Consider the following 24,777-nt stretch of genomic DNA (forward strand, 5'->3'; position numbering starts at 1 on the left):
CATGACCTGAGCCGAAGGCAGAGGCCTAACCCACTGACCCACCCAGGCGCCCCTACCTGTATATTCTTAAGCAAATAGTAGGTCTTTATAAATGTGCCCTTATATGAAGATGACTTAGCAAGAAGAAAAGCTGGATAAAAATTTTGTCATTAAAGGGGCGCCTGGGTGGCTCAGTGGGTTAAAGCCTCTGCCTTCGGCTCGGGTCATGATCCCAGGGTCCTGGGATCGATCCAACCCTGCATTGGGCTCTCTGCTCAGCGGGGAGCCTGCTTCCTCCTATCTCTCTGCCTGCTTCTCTGCCTACTTGTGATCTCTGTCTGTCAAATAAATAAATAAAAATCTTTAAAAAAATTTTTTTTGTCATTAAAAGTCATGAAATAAACCCAATTTGTGAGAGATTAATGAAGAAAAGATACACCAGGAAAAAAGAATGTAGGACTACTTTCAACTCCCAGAAAAATTTCACTCTATAAGTTATAAAATGAAATAAAAATAAAATTTGTGAATTTAGTTCAACTCCAGTCAAAACTCAAAGGATTAATTTCTGGGACTTGACAAAAGTTGTCAAGATATACCTGAGAAAACAACTAACAGAATTCCGAAATAAGGGAGCAAAGATGAGAGGTTTGTCCTAAGAAATATCTAAACTTATACAATTAGCAATTAAAATTGAAGTACTGAGGAAGAAATAATAATATGAAAGAAACCCTTTTGGCTCCCTGAGCAATACAATGACAGTCAGCAAGAACAGGAGCCTTATGAAAGGTGGCAGAAAGGGAGCCAAGAAGAAAGTGGTTGATTTGATTTATTTTCTAAGAAAGACTGGTATGATATGAAAGCAACAGCTACATTCAATATAAGAAATACTGGAAAAACACTAGTCATAAGAACTCAAGGCACCAAAATCAGATCTGATGGCCTCTCATGTTTTTGAAGTGAGCCTTGCTGATCTGCAGAATGATGAAGTTGCATTTAGAACTGAGGATGATTGGGGCAAAAACTAATTTCCTTGGCATGGTTTTTACCTGTGACAAAATGTGCTCCATGGCCAAAAAATGGCAGACTATGACTGAAGTTCATGTTAATGTCAAGACTAACAAGAGTTATTTTGTCCATTTTGTGTTGGTTTTACTCAAAAATAGGAGGTCTGCCAAATTTGAAAAAGGGTGATGGAAATCATGACCCAAGAGGTGCAGACAAATAACTGAAAGAAGTAGTCAATAAACTGATTCCAGACACCACTGGAAAAGACAGAAAAGGCTTGCCAGTCTATTTATCCACTTCATGATGTCTTTGTTAGAAAACTAAAAATGCTGAAGAAGCCAAGTTTGAATTAGGAAAGCTCATGAAGCTTCATGGTGAAGGTAGTAGTCCTGGAAAAGCTACTGGGGGTGAGACCACTGCTAAAGTTGAACGAGCTGGGGAGCCTGGGTGGCTCAGTGGGTTAAAGCCTCTGCCTTCGACTCTGGTTGTGATCCCAGGCCCCCGCATTGAGCTCTCTGCTCAGCAGGGAGCCTGCTTCCTCCTCTCTTTCTGCCTGCCTCTCTGCCTGCTTGTGATCTCTGTCAAATAAATAAATAAAATCTTAAAAAAAAAAAAAAAGTTGAATGAGCCGATGGATATAAGCCACCAATCCAAGAATTTGGCAGACCTGCTGGTACTAAGCATATGAGGTCTTCCTCAACTATGGAACAGATACAGAACCTATCTCAAAGGATTCTTGTGAGCACGAAATAAATATATGCCAAACCCTGAGAGCATAATACCAATATGAGAAAAAAAGATGTTAACAGAAAATTTACAGGAAAAAAAAAATTAAGTAGCCATTAGATGAGTCACCTGGCCTGCTCAGTCAGTGGAGCAGGCAATGCTTGATCTTTGCTATCTGTTGTTAGTTTCAACCCCACATTGGGCATAGAGTTCATGTATTAAAAAAGTGGCCATTACCTAGAAATATATTAAATCTAATAATCAAAGACATACAAATTTGAACCATCTTTTTTTTTAAAGATTTTATTTATTTATTTGACACAGAAAGAGATCACAAGTAGGCAGAGAGGCAGGCAGAGAGAGAGCGGGAAGCAGGTTCCCTGCGGAGCAGAGAGCCCTATGTGGGACTCGATCCCAGGATCCTGAGATCATGACTGGAGCTGAAGGCAGAGGCTTAACCCACTGAGCCACCCAGGCGCCCCAAATTTGAACAATCTTAAGTCATCATTATGTACCAAATTATCGAAGGTTTAAAAAAAAAAAAAGTACCCAGAACTGAGTAAGATTTGGCAGCAAGTACACTCTCATATAATTTTAGAGAGCATAAATTGTTACCATTGTTTGGAAAGCCGTTTAGCAACAAGTACCAAAATTCTGATCCGGCAATTTCTCTTTTAGGAATTACATTACAAAAATAATCCTAAGAGCATAAAGCTAAATCTACAAAAATGTTCATGTGGGAGCTATTCCTAATTCGGAAAACTTTGAGCCTATCCAAAATGTCTATTAATGAGCATCAGTTAAATTATGGTATATCCATAAAATAACTTTGTAGTCATTAAGAAGTGATTTATATCCTCTATATCCATGAGAAGAAAAGTGCTCCACAACATACTTTCTTTTTTTTTTTTTTAAAGATTTTATTTATTTATTTGACAGAGATCACAAGTAGGCAGAGAGGCAGGCAGAGAGAAAGGAGGAAGCAGGCTCCCCGCTGAGCAGAGAGCCCGATGCGGGGCTCAGTCCCAAAACCCTGGGATCATGACCTGAGCTAAAGGCAGAGGCGTTAACCCACTGAGCCACCCAGGCGCCCCTCCACAACATACTTTCTTGAGTAAAAGGGAAAATTACAATCAATAGAGTATGACCTTGTATTTATAAATGCATGTGTATACTTACAGAGTATGTGTGTATACTTACAAAAGAAAGTTCAATATTAGTAAAATGTTAAAGTGCTTACCTCCAGATAGAAGGACTTTAAGTGACTTACCTTTCTTACATAAATTCTTTATGTATTACTTAAACTATCTATAGGACTGTGCATTACCTTTATAATCAGAAAAAAATCTATTTTCATTTATTAAATTCTAAAAAGAACTACAGAACTAAAAGACGAATATCAATCCTCCTCCAATGATTGTTTTTACTGCACAAAATAACTGATGCAACCAAACATTACATGAGCAAAAGAAAAAACATACTCTGAATTGTACCCTAAGATTAAAAGACCTTGACAACTCAGGGAAAGACAAAAGTAAGACCAGTTATGGCAAAAGGATTCAACAGTATCTCTATTATAAAACATATCTAAAATTACAACTAGAGTCCTCCTAAATACTTCAAAAAATAAAACTAGTAACTGAATGAGGAAGAGAAAGGCAAAAGAAATAGCTAAGAAATTTGCTAGACATGATGAAACTTAATACTGCTTTTCAAGCGACTCTCTTTTTTTTAAATTTAATTTTATTTTCTTTCAGTGTTCCAAAATTCATTGTTTATGCACCACACCCAGTGCTTCATGCAATATGTGCCCTCCTTAATACCTACCACCAGGCTCACACAACCCTACTCCCCTCCCCTCCAAAACCGTCAGTTTGTTCCTCAGAGTCCACAGTTTCTCATGGTTCATCTCCCCCTCCGATTTCCCCCAACTCACAAATGACTGTTACTCTTAAAGTAACTGAAAGAACTATTCAAACACGAGAAAGGAACTAGTTCATTTATGTCAGAGAACTTTAAGTTATTTAAGAAAAGCTATATCCAGGGGGGTCTTAATGGCTCAGTTGGTTAAGTGTCAGACTCCTGATTCCAACTCAAGTCTTGATTCTCAGGGTTGTGAGATGAGCCCCACATTGGGCAACACACTCAGTGTAGAGTCGCCTCAGATGCTCTCTCCTTCACTCCCTCTACCCCTCCCCCAGCTCTCTCTCTACATAAAAAAAGAAAGAAAAGCTGTATCAAACTGATTAAAACCTTATCTTGTCACTAATTACCTACCAAGATATCCCATGCTGATATAAAGAAAAACCTAAAAACAGACACTTGTTAACTTTTCCTAGTATCAACACATGAAAACTATTTTTTCCCTTATAAAAAATCCTAGTACATAATGTTCCTATTTGAATTCAGGAATAAGTACTAAATGAAGATCAAATTCAAAGCATTTGGAGCAACATAGAAAAATATTCAAGAAACTGAGAATATGGTTCCAATTTTCCATTTAGTCAGTCTTAATTTCATTATAAGTAAAATAAGAAGATTGACTAGAACTCCAAATATATTTAATGGAGGATCAGTGATATGACATGCTCTTTGAAAGAATTATATGCTCCAGGAAAATAAAGGTTCTCTTGGTAAAACAAGTTCAGGAAATTCTGCACACCATTTAACTTCTCTGAAGAAACATAATGCACTGTACTGCAGAAAAGAAAATATTTAACTTTGTATAGCCCACCATTTCTCATAATTAGACAAACTAAATGTCTGTCAATTGAGGAATAATTAAAAGATTATACATCATAGCGTGATTCTTACAAAGAAGACATTTTATATACTAATATGGTAGAGTTCTGGGACACAAGATAAAAATGATAAAAACTACAGAATAATACATGTATTAACTAGCTTCTGTTAATTTAGTTTTTGTATATATATACATATATATGTAATCATATGCATATAAAAAAGTCTAAAAGAATACACAGCAAACATTTTAAGAGTGTTTCTGGAAATGGTAATTGGCAGAGTCAAAGGGGACCACATTTAACTGATAGACTTAACTGTATCTTTAAATGATCTTGAATGTATCTTTCTGGGGAACCTTGGTGGCTCAGTCTATTAAGCACGTGACTCTTGGTTTTGGGTCAGGTCATAGTCTCAGGATCCTGGGATGGAAGTGGGAAGCCTGCTTCTCCCTCTCCCTCTGCCGCTCCCCCTGCTTGTACTCTCTCTCTTGCTTACTCTCAAATAAATATATAAAATCTTTAAAAAACATATACAAGTTAGAAAACTTAAATGCTTATAATAGCCAATAGTTAAATAAATGACTAAATATTAACTCAATTAAATGTTTCAATTTTATCTATTTTATGAATTGCCTACATTTCATAAGAATTTTCAAAGTTAACAAAATGTGTATAATTATATAGAATACATAGCAATCAAAAAGTACCTATAAATATAAGGGAAAAAATTCCAACGTGTAATTCTGTTATGTTTATACCTGTATAAAATGAAAAGTATATTCTTTTATAAATTGAACAAATGGTTATACAACCATGTGTGCTAAATACTGAAGAAACAGACACAGAAGTTGCAGCATTTGTCTCTCAAGAAGCTTAGAGTCAAGTGGAGTACAGACAAGTAAATCAATTGTAATAGTACAATGAGATTCATTTATTCTACCCACACAAAAAACATATTCGGGGTCTACTATGTGCCAAGTGCTGTCTAGATGTTACTCATCGGTAGAAAGAAAAACAAAAAAATAATTCTTGCCTTCTTTAAGAGAGGAAACCACAATAAAAATATTTGAAGGCCGTGGGGCGCCCGGGTGGCTCAGTGGATTAAAGCCTCTGCCTTCAGCTCAGGTCATGATCCCAGGGTCCTGGGATCGAGCCCCGCATCGGGCTCTCCGCTCAGCGGGGAGCCTACTTCTCCCTCTCCCTCTGCCTGCCTCTCTGCCTACTTGTGATCTGTCAAGTAAATAAATAAAATCTTTAAAAAAATTTTTTTTTGAAGGCCGTAAGTGCTAAGGGAAAAAATACAACAAACAAAGGGATAGGGAGTGCAGGGTGGAGGGTTTGCAATTTGATTAGGTTGTGAAAGTCATACAAAAGAATACTTTGGAACAATGGTTTGAAAGAGCTGAGAACAATCCATAAGGTTATGTGAAGGAAAAGCAAATGCAAATGTTATAAGGCAAGAGTTTATCTGTTTTGTATACAAGACACACCAAGGAGTCTAATGTAGCTGGCCCAGAGTAGACTACAGGAAATGTAGTAAGAAGTAACATGAAACTGGTTAGGGGCTGTAAGAAAGATCGTGTGGGGCCTTGTAAGCCATTGCAAAGACTGAATCATATGAGTTGGTTGGTTGCTTGCTTACTTGCTTTTATAGATTTTATTTTTTAGAGTAGTTTTAGGTTCACAGAAAAACTGATAGGATGCGTAGAGATATCCTTGGTCCCACACATGCATACCTGTTATCAACATTCTTCATCAGAGTGGCACATTTGTTAAAATTTATAAACCGATGGGGCACCTGGGAGGCTCATTGGGTTAAGCCTCTGCCTTCGGCTCAGGTCATGATCTCAGGGTCCTGGGATCGGGTCCCGCATCGGGCTCTCTGCTTAGCAGGGAGCCTGCTTCCTCCTCTCTCTCTCTCTCTCTCTCTGCTTGCCTCTCTGCCTACTTGTGATCTCTGTCTGACAAATAAATAAATAAAATCTTAAAAAAAGAATTTGTAAACCGACACTACCACATCACTATCAAGCAAAGTCCATACTTTACATTAGGGTTCACTCTTGATATTATACATTCTATGGGATTGGACAAATATACAATGACATGCATCTACCAATGTAATATCATACAGAGTAATTTTACTGCCCTAAAAATCCTTTGGGTTGCACCTAATTCATCCCTCCTACCCCTCAAACCTCTGGCAAACACTGATCTTTTTACTTTCTCCAGGTTTGTCTTTTCCAAAATGTCATATACTTGGAATCATACAGTCTGCAGCCTTTTCAGATTAGTTTCTTTCACTCATTTAAGTTTCCTCATAGGTCTTTCCATAGCTTGATAACTTATTTCTTTGTAATAACTGTCCAAAAGTCCATTTCCAGATTATTTATCCATTCACCTACTAAAGGAGATCTGGGTTGCTTCCAGGTTTTGGTAATTATAAATGAAACTTTAACTTTTTTTGTGGACATAAGTTTTCAACCAATTTAAGGAAATTCCAAGGAGCATGGTTGCTAAAATATATAGTAAGAATATGGTTAATTTTGTTAGAAACTGCCAAACTGTATTCCAAAGTGGCTGTACCATTTGCATTCCCACCAGCAATGAATGAAAGTTCCTGTTGCTCCATATCCTCTCCAGCATTTGATGTTGCCAGTGTTTCAGATTTTGGACAATCTAATAGGTGTGTAGTAGTAGTATCTTGTTGTTTTAGTTTTAATTTTCCTGATGACATATGACGTAGAGCATTTTCATGCGTTTATTTGCCATAATGATTTCTCTGGTGAGCTGTCAAGATCTTTGGCTCCTTTTAATATTAGGTTGTTTGTTTCCTTATTGAGTTCTTTGTACACTTTGAGTAACGGTCCTTTATCAGATGTGTCCTTTGCAAATATATTCTCTCATTCTGGGTCATGTCTTCTCATTCTCTTGTAATTGTCTTTTGTAGGCAGAGTTTTAAATTTTAATGAAGTTGAGCGTAATAATTACTTTTTTCATGAATCACGGCTTTAGTATTATATATAAAAAAGCACGACCATACTCATGGTCATCTACGTTTTATTCTACGTTATCTTCTGGAAGTTTTATAGTTTTGCTCTTTCATTTTTAGGTCTGTGATCGATTTTAGGTTAATTTTTATAAAGAATGTAAAGTCTGTGTCTAGATTCATTTTTGCATGTGAATGTCCAGTAATACAGCACCATTTTCTGAAAAGACTATTTTGCCTTATTTTATTATTGCTTTGCTTTGTCAAAGATCAACTGATTATATTGATGTAGATCTATTTCTGTGTTTTCCAATCTGTTCCACTGATCTATTTGTCTATTCTTGTGCCAATACCACATTGTCCTGATTACTGTAGGTTTATCTTTAAGTTGGGTAATGTCAGTCCTCCAACTTTAACACTGAAAATATTAAATTTTGAGATGCCTAATAAACTGTAGGTGTAAGTGCCAAAAAAGCAGTTGGTATGAGAGCTTGAGTTCAAGGGGGGGAAACTCCAGACTTATAAATTTATTCCATTAAAAAAAAAAGTTCCTTCTCCAAGTCTTCCAAAAAATTGAAGAAGAGGAGGGAACACTACCAAATTCATTTTATGAGGCTAGCATTACCCTGATAACAAAATCAGACAAGGACACTTCAACAAAATTACAGGCCAATGTATCTGATGAACAAAAAAGCAAAAATCCTCAAAAAAATATTAACAAACCTAAATCAACTATATATTAAAAGGATCATACATCATGATCACATGGGATTTATCCCTGGGATACAAGGATACTTCAACATCCATATATCAGTCATCATATACAAGGACAGAAATCACATGATTATCTCAATAAATGTAATTAAAGCATTTGACAAAATTCAGCAACAATTTATGATTAAAAACTCTCAACAAAATGGGCATAAAGGAATGTGCCTCAACATAATAAAGGTCAAATATGACAATCCCACACCAAACATCATTCTCAAAAGCTAAAACTTTTTCCTCTAAGATCAGGAAAAAGACAAGAGAGAGACAACTATCAAAATTCTCCCCACTTTATTCAACATAGTATTAGAAGGTCCAGCCAGACCAGTTAGGCAAGATACAAAAATAAAATGCATCCAATTCAGAAATAAAAGGGGCTCCTAGGTGGCTTAGTCATTAAGTGGCTGCCTTTGGCTCAGGTCATGATCCCAGTGTCCTCGGATGGAGCCCCACATCAGGCTCCCTGCTCAGTAGGAAGCCTGCTTCTCCCTCTCCCACTCACCCTAATTGTGTTCCCTCTCTTGCTGTGTCTCTCTCTGTCAAATAAATAAATAAAATATTTAAAAAGAAAAAAGAAAGAAATTAAGAAAACCGTCTCTGTTTGCTGATGACAAGATACTAAAAATAGAAAATCCTAAAGACTCCACCAAAAAATGACTAGAAGCAATAAAAAATAAATTCAGTAAAGTTGTAGTTTACAAAATCAATATACAAAAAGCTGTTTAATTTCTATGCAAAAATAACGAACTATCACAAAGAGAAATTAAAAAATACCTCCGTTTATAACTACCTCAAAAAGGACACAAACAAACCTAGAAATTAATAAGGGAAGTGAAAGACCTATACACTGAAAACTATAAGACAGTGAAGAAGACAGAAATAAATGGAAAAAATATTCTATGTTTACAGATTGGAGGAACTAACATTGTTAAAATGTCCATAGTACTTAAAGCAACTTCAATGCAATCCCTATTGCGTTTTCAATCCCTATTGAAATTCCAAGGCGGCGAAGTAGCAGGCTGAGATGACATCAGGTAGCAGAAGATCAGCTAGATAGCTTACCAAACCATTGCGAACACCTACAAATCCAACAGGAGATCGAAGAGAAGAAGAGCAACAATTCTAGAAACAGAAAATCAACCACTTTCTGAAAGGTTGGACCGGTGGAGAAGTGAATCCAAAACGACAGGAAGATAGACCGCGGTGGGAGGGGACGACTCCCAGCAAGCGGCAGAGCAATGGAACACAAAATCAGGACTTATAAAAGTCTGCTCCACTGAAGGACATCATCACACCAGAGGCTAAACAGGAGTGAAGCCCACTCAGGGTCAGCGTGGCACCGGGTCCCGTGGGGTCTCGGAAGGATCGGGGGTGTTTGAGTGTCACAGAGCTCGCAGGTATTAGAGCGGGCAAGCCAGCTACAGAGACAGAGCTGAGGAGTGAGCTCTCAACTTGGGGTTACCTTGAACCGTAATCTGTGGCACAGGCCACTGCTGTGCGAGTGAGGTCCCCACAAGATCCGGGGAGACACCCCCTGGGGGAGCTCAGGGATCTGCCGGGTTCGGAGACACCAGGCGGAGCTGTGTGCCAGAGACAGAGATTCTTGGTCACAGGCTGGGTGAGCTTGGAGCACAGCCGGAGGCCAGGGAGACGGGAGTGATTGAGCGCTTTTCTCCAAGCACGGCCAGAGTACAGGGAGATGGGAGTGATTGAGGGCTTTTCTCTGAGGGCACACTGAGGAGTGGGACCCCAAGGTCTCGGCTCCTCTGGGCCAGAGACTGAGGCTGCCATTTTCATTCCCATCATCCAGACATCTATGGAAAGCATTCAGGGAACAAAAGCTCCTGAAATCGAACCTGAGCAGGTTACTTAGGCTCGTCCCTGGCCCAGGTGGATTCTGCCTCGGGCAAAGACACTTGAGAATCACTACAAGAGGCCCCTACCCGAGAAGATGAACAAGAAATCCAGCCAAGATCAAGTTCACTTAACCAAGGAGAACAGCGGAATTCCAGAGGAGGAGAAAGCAAAGCATGGAATTCATGGCTTTCTCCCCATGATTCTTTAGTCTTGCAGTTAATTAATATTTTTTATTTTTTTTCTTCTGCTAAATTTTAAATTTTACCCTTTCCTCTTTTAACGTTTTTTAACTAGTTTATCTTCACAATACCTTTCATAAAATAATAATAATAATAATAATCCTTTTTGAACCTTCATTATTATAGTCATATTTTATCCTTTATTGTATCTAACTTTATTTTTTGTATACACATGGGGTTTTTTCTTCTAAAAAATTTGGGGTACAACTTCTTCTAATAGATCAAAATATACCCTAAATCTAGCTCCGGGCTTGTTCTAGTCTCCAGCCCGAGCAAATTCTCTCCACTTTCTTTTTCTTTATTCTCCCAACCAACATACTTTATCAACTCCTTTTTTAGAAATTTAAAAATAAAAATTTTTTTTTTCATCTTTATAGGCATATTCCATCCCTTCATTGTGTTTACCCTTACATATCTTTTTCGTTCTTTAAAATTTTGGGGGGTAGTTTCTTCTAAGAGACCAAAATACTCCCGAAATTAAGTGGGTGACCCTGTTCTAGTCACCAGTCTGATATATATATTTTTCTTTTTTATATTATTTCTTTAATTGTTTTCTTTTAAAAAAATTTTTTCTTAATGAACTTCTTTTTATCCCCTTTCTCCCCTCCATGATTTGGGGTCTCTTGTGATTTGGCTAAAGCACATTTTCATGGGGTCTTTGCGACCCTTTTAGTATTTTATTTGCTCCTTCATATATTCTTATCTGGACAAAACGACAAGGTGAAAAAACTCACCACAAAAAAAAGAACAAGAGGCAGTACTGAAGGCTAGGGACCTAATCAATATGGACATTGGTAATATGTCAGATCTACAGTTCAGAATGACGATTCTCAAGGTTCTAGCCAGGCTCGAAAAAGGTATGGAAGATATTAGAGAAATCCTCTCCAGAGAGATAAAAAGCCCTTTCTGGAGAAATGAAAGAACTAAAATCTAACCAAGTTGAAATAAAAAAAGTTATTAATGAGGTGCAATAAAAAATGGAGGCTCTTACTGCTAGGATAAATGAGGCAGAAGAAAGAATTTGTGATATAGAAGACCAAATGACAGAGAATAAAGAAGCTGAGCAAAATAGAGACAAACAAATACTGAACTATGAGGGGAGAATTCGAGAGATAAGTGACACCATAAGATGAAACAACATTAGAATAATTGGGATTCCAGAAGAAGAAGAAAGAGGGCAGCAGAAGGTATATTGGAGAGAATTATTGTAGAGAATTTCCCTAATATGGCAAAGGGAACAAGCATCAAAATCCAAGAGGTGCAGAGACCCCCCTCAAAATCAATAAGAATAGGTCCACACCCCGTCACCTAATAGTAAAATTTACAAGTCTTAGCAACAAACAGAAAATCCTGAAAGCAGCCCGGGAAAAGACGTCTATAACATACAACGGTAAAAATATTAGATTAGCATTGGACGTATCCACAGAGACCTGGCAGGCCAGAAAGAGCTGGCATGATATATTCAGAGCACTAAACGAGAAAAACATGCAGCCAAGAATACTATATCCAGCTGGGCTATCATTGAAAATAGAAGGAGAAATAAAAAGCTTCCAGGACAAACAAAAACTGAAAGAATTTGCAAACACCAAACCAGCTCTACAAGAAATATTGAAAGGGGACCTCTAAGCAAAGAGAGACCCTAAAAGTAGTAGATCAGAAAGGAACAGAGACAATGTATGGTAACAGTCACCTTACAGGCAATACAATGGCACTAAATTCATATCTCTCAATAGTTACCCTGAGTGTAAATGGGCTAAATGCCCCAATCAAAAGACACAGGGTATCAGAATGGAAAAAAAAACAAAACCCAACAATATGCTGCCTACAAGAAACTCATTTTAGACCCGAAGACACCTCCAGATTTAAAGTGAGGGGGTGGAAAACAATTTACCATGCTAATGGACATCAGTAGAAAGCTAGGGTGTCATTCCTTATATCAGATCAATTAGATTTTAAGCCAAGGACTATAAGAGATGAGGAAGGACACTATATCATACTCAAAGGGTCTGTCCAACAAGAAGATCTAACAATCTTAAATATCTATACCTCTAACATGGGAGCAGGCAACTATATAAACCAATTAATAACAAAATCAAAGAAACACATTGACAATAATACAATAATAGTAGGGGATTTTAACACTCCCCTCACTGAAATGGACAGATCATCCAAGCAAAAGATCAACAAGGAAATAAAGGCCTTAAATGACACACTGGACCAGATGGACATCACAGATATATTCAGAACATTTCATCCCAAAGCAACAGAATACACATTCTTCTCTAGTGCACATGGAACATTCTCCAGAATAGATCACATTCTTGGTCCTAAATCAGGTCTCAACCGTTATCAAAAGATTGGAATCATTCCCTGCATATTTTCAGACCACAATGCTCTGAAGCTAGAACTCAATCACAAGAGGAAATTTGGAAAGAACCCAAATACATGGAGACAAAACAGCATCCTTCTAAAGAATGAATGGGTCAAACAGGAAATTAAAGAAGAATTGAAAAAATTCATGGAAACAAATGATAATGAAAACACAACGGTTCAAAATCTGTGGGACACAGCAAAGGCAGTCCTGAGGATAATATATAGTGATAGAAGCCTTTCTCAAGAAACAAGAAAGGTCACAAATACACAACCTAACCCTACACCTAAAGGAGCTGGAGAAAGAACAAGAAAGAAACCCTAAACCCAGCAGGAGAAGAGAAATCATAAAGATCAGAGCAGAAATCAATGAAATAGAAACCAAAAAAACAATAGAACAAATCAATAAAACTAGGAGCTTGATCTTTGAAAGAATTAATAAGATTGATAAACCCCTGGCCAGACTTATCAAAAAGAAAAGAGAAAGAACCCAAATAAATAAAATCATGAATGAAAGAGGAGAGATCACAACCAACACCAAAGAAATACAAACAATTATAAGAACATACTATGAGCAACTCTACGCCAACAAATTTGACAATCTGGAAGAAATGGATGCATTCCTAGAGACATATAAACTACCACAACTGAACCAGGAAGAAATAGAAAATCTGAACAGACCCATAACCAGTAAGGAGATTGAAATAGTCATCAAAAATCTCCAGACAAACAAAAGCCCAGGGCCAGACGGCTTCCCAGGGGAATTCTACCACACATTTAAAGAAGAATTAATTCCTATTCTCCTGAAACTGTTCCAAAAAATAGAAATGGAAGGAAAACTTTCAAACTCATTTGATGAGGCCAGCATCACCTTGATCCCAAAACCAGACAAGGATCCCATCAAAAAAGAGAATTACAGACCAATGTCCTTGATGAACACAGATGCGAAAAATCTCACCAAAATACTAACCAATAGGATCCAACAGTACATTAAAAGGATTATTCGCCACGACCAAGTGGGATTTATTCCAGGGCTGCAAGGTTGGTTCAACATCTGCAAATCAATCAATGTGATACAATACATTAGTAAAAGAAAGAACAAGAACCATATGATAATTTCCATAGATGCTGAAAAAGCATTTGACCAAGTACAGCATCCTTTCTTGATCAAAACTCTTCAAAGTGTAAGGATAGAGGGCACATACCTCAATATTATCAAAGCCATCTATGAAAAACCCACCACAAATATCATTCTTAATGGAGAAAAACTGAAAGCTTTTCCGCTAAGGTCAGGAACACGGCAGGGATGTCCGTTATCACCACTGCTATTCAACATAGTACTAGAAGTCCTAGCCTCAGCAATCAGACAACAAAAAGAAATTAAAGGCATCGAAATCGGCAAAGAAGAAGTCAAACTATCACTCCTTGCAAATGATATGATACTATATGTGGAAAACCTAAAAGACTCCACTCCAAAACTGCTAGAACTTGTACAGGAATTCAGTAAAGTGTCAGGATATAAAATCAATGCACAGAAATCAGTTGCATTTCTTAACACCAACAACAAGACAGAAGAAAGAGAAATTAAGGAGTCAATCCCATTTACAATTGCACCCAAAACCATAAGATACCTAGGAATAAACCTGACCAAGGAGGCAAAGAATCTATACTCAGAAAACTATAAAGTACTCATGAAAGGAATTGAGGAAGACACAAAGAAATGGAAAAATGTTCCATGCTCCTGGTTTGGAAGAATAAATATTGTGAAAATGTCTATGCTACCTAAAGCAATCTACACATTTAATGCAATCCCTATCAAAATCCCAACCATTTTTTTCAAAGAAATGGAACAAATAATCCTAAAACTTATATGGAACCAGAAAAGACTTCAAATAGCCAATGGAATATTGAAAAAGAAAGCCAAAGTTGGTGGCATCACAATTCTGGACTTCAAGCTCTATCACAAAGCTGTCATCATCAAGTCAGTATGGTACTGGCACAAAAACAGACACATAGATCAATGGAACAGAATAGAGAGCCCAGAAATAGACCCTCAACTCTATGGTCAACTAATCTTCGAAAAAGCAGGAAAGAATGTCCAATGGAAAAAAGACAGCCTCTTCAACAAATGGTGTTGGGAAAATTGGTCAGCCACATGCAGAAAAATGAAATTGGATCATTTCCTTACACCACACATGAAAATAGACTCAAAATGGATGAAGGACCTCAACGTGAGAAAGGAATCCATCAAAATCCTTGAGGAGAACACAGGCAGCAACCTCTTCGACCTCAGCCGCAGCAACTTCTTCCTAGGAACATTGCCAAAGGCAAGGGAAGCAAGGCCAAAAATGAACTATTGGGACTTAAGATCCAACGCTTTTGCACGGCAAAGGAAACAGTTAACAAAACCAAAAGACAACTGACAGATTGGGAGAAGATATTCGCAAACGACATATCAGATAAAGGGCTAGTATCCAAAATCTATAAAGAGCTTAGCAAACTCAACACCCAAAGAACAAATAATGCGATCAAGAAATGGGCAGTGGACATGAACAGACATTTCTGCAAAGAAGACATCCAGATGGCCAACGGACACATGAAAAAATACTTCACATCACTCGGCATCAGGGAAATACAAATCAAATCCACAATGAGATACCGCCTCACACCAGTCAGAATGGCTAAAATTCACAAGTCAGGAAATGACAGATGCTGGCAAGGATGCGGAGAAAGGGGAACCCCCCTACATTTTTGGTGTGAATGCAAGCTGGTGCAACCCACTCTGGAAAACAGCATGGAGGTTCCTCAAAAAGTTGAATATGGAGCTACCCTACGATCCAGCAATTGCACTACTGGGTATTTACCCTAAAGATACAAAGGTAGTGATCTGAAGGGGCACATGCACCCGAATGTTTATAGCAGCAATGTCCAAAATAGCCAAGCTATGGAAAGAATCTAGATGTCCATCAACAGATGAATGGATGAAGAAGATGTGGTATATATATATATATATATATATATATATATACACAATGGAATACTATGCAGCCATCAAAAGAAATGAAATCTTGCCATTTGCGATGACATGGATAAAACTAGAGGGTATTACGCTTAGCAAAATAAGTCAATTGGAGAAAGACAACTATCATATGATCTCCCTGATATGAGGAAGTAGAGATGAAATATGGGGGGTTTGGGGGGTAGGAAAAGAATAAATGAAACAAGATATGATCGGGAGGGAGACAAACTATAAGAGACTCTTAATCTCACAGAACAAACTGAGGGTTGCTGGGGGAAGGGGGTTGGGAGAGGGTGGTGGGGTTATGGACATTCGGGGGGGTGTGCTGTGGTGAGTGCTGTGAAGTGTGTAAACCTGGCGACTCACAGACCTTTACCCCTGGGGCTAAAAATACATTATATGTTTATAAAATATTTAAAATTTTTAAAAAATAAATTCCAATAGCATTTTTCACAGAAATAGAACAAACAAATCCTAAAATTTGTATGTAACTACAAAAGACTCCAAATAGCCAAAACAATCTTGAGAAAAATGAACAAAGCTGGAGGCATCACACTTCCTGATTTCAAACTATAATACAAAACTATAGTAATCAAAACAATATGGTATTGCCATAAAAACAAATCAAGACACAAAGATCAATGGAACAAAATAGAAAGCCTGGAAATAAACCCATGCATATACAATCAACTAATTTGTGACAAAAGAGGCAAGAATAAAAAATAGGGAAAGAACAAGCTCTTTAATAAATGGTATTGGGAAAACTGGATGGCTATATGCAAAAGAAAGAAACTGGATCACTATCTTATACCATACAGAAAAATCAACTCAAAATGGATTAAAGACTTGAACATAAAGCCTGAGACCACATAACACCTGGAATAAAACAAAGGTGGTTAAGTTCCTTGCAATTGGTTTTAACAATCATTTTTTTGGATTTGACACCAAAATCAAACGCAACAAATGTAAAAGTAAACATGTGGGACTAAATCCAACTAAAAAGTTTCTATACAGCAAAGGAAACCATCATTAAAAAATAAAATGAAAAGGCAATCTACTGTGTGGGAGAAAATATTTGCAAATCATATATCTGATGGGAAGTTAGCGTTCAAAATATAGAGAGAACTCCTACAACTCAGTAGCAAAATAAGAAACAATATGATTTTAAAATGAGCAGAGGATCTGAATAAACGTTTTTTCAAGAAGATATGCAGATGGTCCACAGGAGCTCAACATCAGTGATTATCAAGATGATGCAAATCAAAACCACAATGAGGTATCACCTCACAACTCTTAGAATGGCTGTGATAAAAAAAAAAAAAAAACAAGAAATCACAAGTACTGGCAAGGATGTACAGAAAAGGAAACCTTCATGCACTGTTGGTTAAGAATGCAAATTAGTGCAGCCGCTATGGAAAATAGTACGGAAGTTTCTCAAAAAATAAAAAAATAGAACTACCGCATGATCTAGCAATTCCAATTCTGGGTATTTATTAGAAGAAAGTAAAAACTATTAACACTTATCTGCAGATATATATGTTCACTGCAGTGTTATTTATTTATTTATTTATTTATTTATTTATTTTAAAGATTTTATTTATTTATTTGACAGACAGAGATCACAAGTAGGCAGAGAGGCAGGCAGAGAGAAAGGAGGAAGCAGGCTCCCTGCTGAGCAGAGAGCCCGATGCAGGGCTCGATCCCAAGACCCTGGGATCATGACCTGAGACGAAGGGAGAGGCCCTAACCCACTGAGCCACCCAGGTGCCCCTGCAGTATTATTTATAATAGTAAGGAAGCAACCAAAGTATGCATTGATGGATGAATGGATAAGGAAAATGTATATATGTACAATGAAGTATTACTCAGCCATAAAGCATAAATTATCTCCATTTTTGACAAAATGGATAGACCTTAAGGGTATTATACTAACTGAAATAAGTCAGAGAAATAAAAATACCATATGATCAATCTCACTTATATGTAGAATCTAAAAAAAGAAAGAAAATGAAAGAAAAATGAAATACAGTTCATACATACTGAGAACAGATTGACGGTTACCAGCCCAGGAGTGGGTGAATAGGTGAAATGGGTGAAAAGGTCAAAAGTTACAAACTTCCAGCTATAAAATAAATAAATCATGAGATGTACAGCATGGTAACATGGATAGTAAAATATATTGCATATTTGAAAGCTGCTAAGGGAATATATCTTAAAAGTTCTCAACGCAAGAAAAAAAATTTGTAACTATGAGTGGTGGTAACCTGACTTAATGGGGTGATTATTTCATATCATATATAAATATCATTAAACTGATACGATGTTATATATCAATTTTACTGAAATAGAAAAAAATCTGCTTAAAAAATGGAATAAGCAACTTGGGGAGTCATTAGCATTTCAATGTTATCTAAATCCAGGGGATGAAACTATTTCACTAAGACAGTTATAGTTAAAGAACAGAAGCTATGCAACGAGTGAAGCCTCGGGTATGGGTGGAGACATGAAGAGAAACCAGCAAAGAAAAGAGAAAATAGAAAAGTAGGAGGAAAAACAAAATATGAAATTGTGGAAGGGAAAAGAAAAGAAAGTTTAGAGGAGGATAGAGTGATAAACTTTGTTAAATGTTACAGGTTTAGTCAAGAAAATGAGAATTGAGAATTGACTGAAGTCACAGAGGTCATCAGTGACACGGACAAGAACAGTTTTCTGGAGCTAATGTGAAGCAAAGGCATGACTAAAGCCAGATCAAGAAAGAATGGTAGGAGAGCAGCGCCCGAGTGGCTCAGTTGGTTAAATGTCCGACTCTTGGTTTCAGCTCGGTTTGTGATCTCAGGGTCTGAAGATGGAGGCCAGCAGTCGGGGGAGGGGAAGGGGAGGTCCCTGCTCAGCCAGGAGTCTGCTTGGATTCTCTCTGCCCCTCCTGACCACGTGCTCCCTCTCTTTCAAATAAATAAATCTTAAAAAAAAAAAATGGTAACAGAGTATTATAGGTAGCAAGTAAAATTCTGCTAAGTGAAAAGCAGAGAATTTACGGCAATAATGAAGGGAATGAAAAGAAGAATCTTTTTTCCGAGTATGTTGTGGTAATAATCCAAGAAAGGGAAACATGATGATGCAAAAGGGAAATGTGAGTAATATGAAGCAACTACAGGAAAACAAAAGGAATTATATCCATCTAATGAAACCCTAGGCTGGAGTATGAGAGAGCAGAAAGGTGAGTATCCTGGGATTGACCCCCAGAACTACCTCTGCCCAGATCTCTTTGAGATATCTCTCAAATATGATTTGATTTGATGATGGGTTGGGTAATAAATACTAGGCACATGGAACAAAGAAGTTTTGCAAAGGCAAAAATCTTACTGTCAATTATTTCTTTCTCTTTCCAGTTGGCCATCATATTTCTGCTCCCAATATTAGATTTGTATACCTAGGAAATCTTGTTTTTTTCTGAAATGTATTAGGGCTAGTAATATTTGGGGCACCTGAGTGGCTCAGTCTGGCTTCGGCTCAGGTCCTGATCCTAGGGTCCCAGGATTGATCCCCACATCGGGCTCCCTGCTCAGCGGGAGCTTGCTTCTCCTTCTCCCTCTGCCCCTTCTGATACCGATGCTCTCTCTCTGTCTCTCTCCCAAACAAAAAAAAAAACTTTTTAAAAAAAGGCTAGTAACATTTGATACAGTTTTTAATGTAATTTCATCAACTAAAACATAAAACAATGAAATGGGTGCAAAAGAAAGGTTACTTCAAGTTACTGTTAATTAGGTAAGATAAGCAGACAAGCATACATATTGACAGAAGACATCATAACAATATACTCTGCACCCAGAAGGCTTTGTAAGAATCTGATATGAAACTTCTATTTCAGAAGTGGGGGTTCAGTAAAGACACAATGATTTCCACTTAGGAATCCATCCCCAAATAAAAAGTACAAATTCCCCCTCCCCATAAACGGATTTTTTTTTTTAAGTCACAAAATGTGAAGCTTTTGGGTTATTAAATGTTTACACTTATATGTATATATACCTTTGTAATGATTTCCCATTTTAACTGTCTTGACTAAATGAATTATCTGTCACCTCCAACTACATTGGGTAAGAAGTTTCTGTTACTGGTTTGGCAAGTTTTGGCAAACAGTGGCTGGAAGTCATTTTCAAAAATTTAAGTTCCATACTAGAAATATAGTTAAGATGGTTAACATACTTTTCCTTCTTCCTTAAATAAGAGTCTTTTTCCTGACACTTGGAATCATCTAACAAAATCAGTTAGGTATTTCCTACATATTAGTTTTATAACTGTAACATAGTTGCTTATTCCATTTTTAAGCAGATTTTTTTCTTTCTCTCTTGAAAATGAATAAATACATATTTTAAAAAATAATAAATGACAAGGATATTTTTGTCAGTTGTGACTTGTTTGCTGCCTCAATGCATACTTAAAAATAATCTTTTCAGGGTATCTAGGTGGCTCCGTCAAGTAAGCATCTACCTTTGGCTCAGGTCATGAGCTCTTGGTCCTGGGATGGAGCCCTGAGTTGGGCTATCTGCTCAGCAGGTAGCCTGCTTCTCCTTCTCACTCTCTCTCTGTGCTCTCTCTCAAATAAATAAATAAATAAATACATAAACAAAACTTAAAAAAAAATAATCTTTTCAACATTATTGGCCTAAATAAGTGACTTTCTTCCTTGCATGCCTACTTATTCCATATTTTTAGCAAAAGTCACTTTTATATTGTTCACTCAGAAACTTTTGAAGTATTAGTAAATATGTTAAATGTATTTAGTAGGTTATTTTATGTGTGGTAAAGATGCAGATTATTGTTTTTATGATAATATATTTCACAATTACAGTTTTAATATTAAAATATCATATTAATGTTAAAAACCCATTGTCAATTATTAATTAATCAATGACCTAGAGTTTGTGATAATTATAATATGATTAGAAGTTTACATCTGGCACTGTAAAAAAGGATTTATTAGGATGAAGACTAACAGTTATTACTACCTTGAAAATATCTGCTTTCATTTTGTGACCCAAATAATTTTGTTTTGTTTTTTCGTGTATGAAAGGTTCTGAGAGATAAATATATATATCCATATGTACATATGTATATATACATATACATAAGTATATGTGTGTGTGTGTGTGTGTGTGTGTGTGTGTGTGTATACACACACACACACATATATATGTATATACATATATATGTGTATCTGCTGAGTGGAAGTAATCAAATCACCTAATTTTACAATAACCCTGGCTTCAGAGTAGGTGTGTTCCATGGCCAAAGCAAAACCTGCCATAAATTTAAAATGTTTAATGTCTTGTATGCTCTACTGGCTCTTGACAAAACCATTTGAGATCTTCAAGAAAAGTAGTTTTCTTGATGCTTCAGGGCTGTGCTGAGCTCCACTAACTCATCTGCTAAAGTGTTATCCACCCCTCAGCCTGCCAGGAAATCCATCAGGGGGTCATATAGAGTCCAAGCCAAGGGATCAGTGTTGAGTGTCCTTCCCCTCCGGCTCCCCAATGGACTATAAAAGGTCATTTCCCTGGAGAAAGTATCACTCTTGTCCTCCTCTTCTTGCCCAACCTCATCTTCTAGACAGTAGTGACAGTCTAGCAATAGGGCCTTCTTGCCATCATTCTTTATAACTTCAACCATGAAACTGGGAATGGACGTCAATTCAGGCTCCTGTTCTTCAACCCTCTGCCCTTGGGAGGGCTCCTCTTCCCTATCAAATGTTGCCAGGATGTTATTGTTAATGTTGAGAGTGACAATGAATGATCTTTTCTCTAGGAACTTTCACCACTACTTTGGTTCTGTCCCATTCACTTCCAGCTCCCAACTTCCCAATATCTTGGGGAGGGACTTACGCTTCTGCTTCTTCTCTTCCTCCTTAATTTCATCACTCAGTAATTCAACCAAAGCTCTGTCCCCTGGGTATATAGCATGCTGCATCTGCAGCCCCAGGATGCTCGAGAGCACGGGCGGCTCAGCTGATCCATCCCATTTGTAGGCAGAGAAGCCCCAAGTGCCCTACAAAAGGCCCACTCCCACTTCGGGCTGCTGCAGAGGGTGAGACAGCAGAGTTTGGACTGGCTGCAGAATCCCCCAACAGGGAAGCCCAGTGCATGGGGCACTGGGTACAGCAGAGACAGTACTGCATCTGCAGGCATGTATAAGCATGAAGGTTGACCTAGGTGGAAGATCCTAACCAGTGCCCCACTGGAAGTCTTCTATTTCAAACTTTTTCATTATTATTGTATTTATTATGGTGATCTGTGTGATCAGTGATCTTTGATATTACTATTTAAATTGTTTTGGGGTGCCATGAATCATATAAGATGATGAACTTAATAAAGTTATAGGATAATAATGTCTGGTGTATTCTGAGTGCACCACTGATGGCTCTCTCTCCCTTATCTTGGCCCTCCCTATTCCCCAAGAGCTCTGATGAAGATGTCCAAGGAGATAAATGTTGTTTTCACGTCTGGTAATACAACATCCATTCTGTAGCCCATGGATCGAGGAGTAATTCTGATTTTCCAGTCTTATTACACAAGAAATACATTTTGTAAGGTTATCACTGCCAGATAGTGATTCCTCTGATGAATCTGGGCAAAGAAAATAGAAAACCTTTGGACATGACTCACCATTCTAGAACCCATTAAGAACATAAGAACATTTGTGATTCATGGGAAGAGGTCAAAATATCAACATTAACAGGAGTCTGGAAGAAGCTGATTGCAACACTCATGGATGAACTTTGAAGGGTTGGTTCAAGACTTTAGTAAAGGAAGGAAATGCAGATGTGGTAGAAATAGCAAGAGAACTGCAATTAGAAGTGGAGTCTTGAATATGTTACTGAACTACTGCAATCTCATGATAAAACCTTAATGGATGAGGAGTTATTTCTTATAGCTCTACAAAGAAAGTGGTTTCTTGAGATGGAATGTTCTTCTGGTGAAGATGTTGTGAAGACTACTGAAATGACAACAAAGAGCTCAGAATATACATAAACATAGTTGATAAAGCAGTGGCAGGGTTTTGGGTTTTTTAAAGATTTTTATTTATTTATTTGACAGAGAGAGAGGGACAGAAAGCAGCAGGCAGAGGGAAAAGCAGGCTCTCTGTCAAGCATGGAGCCCGATGTGGGGCTTGATCCCAGGGCCCAGGGATCATGATCTCAACCAAAGGCAACCGCTTAACCGACTGAGCCACTCATGCACCCCAAGCAGTGGCAGGATTTGCGAGGACTGACTCCAGCTTTGAAAGCAGTTCCACTGTGGAGACTATTATGCAACCATAAAAAATGCTGAGATGATGCCATTTGAGACAACATGGATAAGCCAAAGTGTTATGCTAAGTGAAATAAGTCAGACTGTGGAAGACAAATGTCATATGATTTCACTCGTAAGTAGAATCTAAAAACAAAAACAAAAACAAAAACAAATGAAGAAACGAAGAACACAATTGGACCTATAAATACAGAGAACAAACTGATGGTTGCCATAGAGGAGGGGGGAGGGGGTTTGAGCAAATCAGGTGAAGGGGAATGGGAGATATAGGCTTCCAGTTATGGAATGAATAAGTCACAGGAATAAAAGGCACAACATAACGAACATAGTCAATGATACTGTAATAGCATAATATGTAAAGTTATCGAACACTAAATTGTACACCTTTTAAAACCTATGACTGAAAAGTATATTATAAACATCTAAAGATATAACATCACAGAAAAGCATATTATAGACATCTAAAGGTATAACATCACAGAAGAGATAGTAGTCTAACCATTCATAAGAATGAAAAGCTCTTTTCCGAGCTGTTAGAAAGGTTCTTTCCTAACAGTTTTCTAGGCAAAAGAACAAGTCTGAAGCAAATGAGAGTTAAGTTTCAGGTTTTTTTCTCCTGCTCAACAGTCCTTACATTTCTTATTTTTAAAACAGGAGTTGTAAATGAAATACAACAACTACAGGTGAAGAGTTAGAATCCTCATTAATTTCAGTTGCTGGTTGTCTTGCCAATTTCCCTAGTCCACTTCTGTTTCTATGGTAACAAAGGTAGAATCAGGAAGCAGAAGCAAATATTTTAAGATAACAGTTGTAGAGGGATGGTCAAGTACTGAATGGTAAAATATGAAAAGGAAGAATGGAATCACAATTCATATGATTTTAAAGATACTTCCAGTCCATTATTTTTTCCTTGTTTTCATGGAAAAGTATTTACATTTTCATTATAACTTCCAAAAATTTTGATTCCACTCCCACTTTGGGTGGCCAAAAAACAAAACTAAGCAAAACTCTAAAATCACCAAATGTCCAGATTTACCTTCCATCACAAAATTCACAGTACTAGAATTAAGGCTTTAAAATATGACAGCATATCTTGTGATTCATTTAAATTTTGATTTTATTTGAAACAGTGGGGTCTAATGGGCCTTTTTTATTTTCAAGCAAAGCAGCTACCTTTAAGAATGAAAATAAACCTTCTATTAATACTGGTATTAACCTTTCATTCACACACACACACAATACCAATGAAACACTATGTGTCTAGAATACAAAAATTTTTTTTTTTTAAGATTTTATTTATTTATTTGACAGATCAGAAGTAGGCAGAGAGGCAGGCAGAGAGAGGGGGAAGCAGACTCCCTGCTGAGCAGAAAGCCCGATGCAGGGCTCAGTCCCAGGACCCTGGGATCATGACCTGAGCCGAAGGCAGAGGCTTTAACCCACTGAGACACCCAGGCACCCCTGGAATACAAATTTCTTCAGCAAAGTTTCTAAATATTTCTGGGGTCATCTTAAGTTTGTTAGTATCCAAAATCATTACTTTGTTAGATCGTTTGAACTGTTTATTCTTTGCCAAGTTGCTTTATATTCAAAATATTCATCTTCCTCTCTCAAAACATTGTCACTTCAAAGAGTCTATGTTTCTGTCTTTGCTTTCTGTGTCTGTCTCTGTCTCTCTCATTACTCTGGGGGAAGGAAGCTGCCATGTCAGAAGGAGCACTATGGAAATGACCACATGACAAAGAACTGAGGCCTCCTACCGATAGCCAATAAGGAACTG

At 37.4% G+C, this 24,777-nt stretch overlaps 1 protein-coding gene and 2 pseudogenes across 6 annotated transcripts in view; 1 reads left to right on the plus strand and 2 right to left on the minus strand.

Moving 5' to 3' along the window:
• LOC111143279 (bromodomain adjacent to zinc finger domain 2B) overlaps positions 1-24,777 on the minus strand; it is a 313,123-nt gene that overhangs the window by 267,494 nt on the left and 20,852 nt on the right. The gene's annotated exons all lie outside the window — the stretch shown is intronic.
• LOC111140670 lies at positions 732-2,408 on the plus strand (annotated as a pseudogene).
• Positions 21,012-21,875, minus strand: LOC111140677 (annotated as a pseudogene).

Source organism: Enhydra lutris, unplaced genomic scaffold, assembly GCF_002288905.1.
Source record: "Enhydra lutris kenyoni isolate GAN:26980312 unplaced genomic scaffold, ASM228890v2 scaffoldscaffold1, whole genome shotgun sequence".
Taxonomy (NCBI): domain Eukaryota; kingdom Metazoa; phylum Chordata; class Mammalia; order Carnivora; family Mustelidae; genus Enhydra; species Enhydra lutris.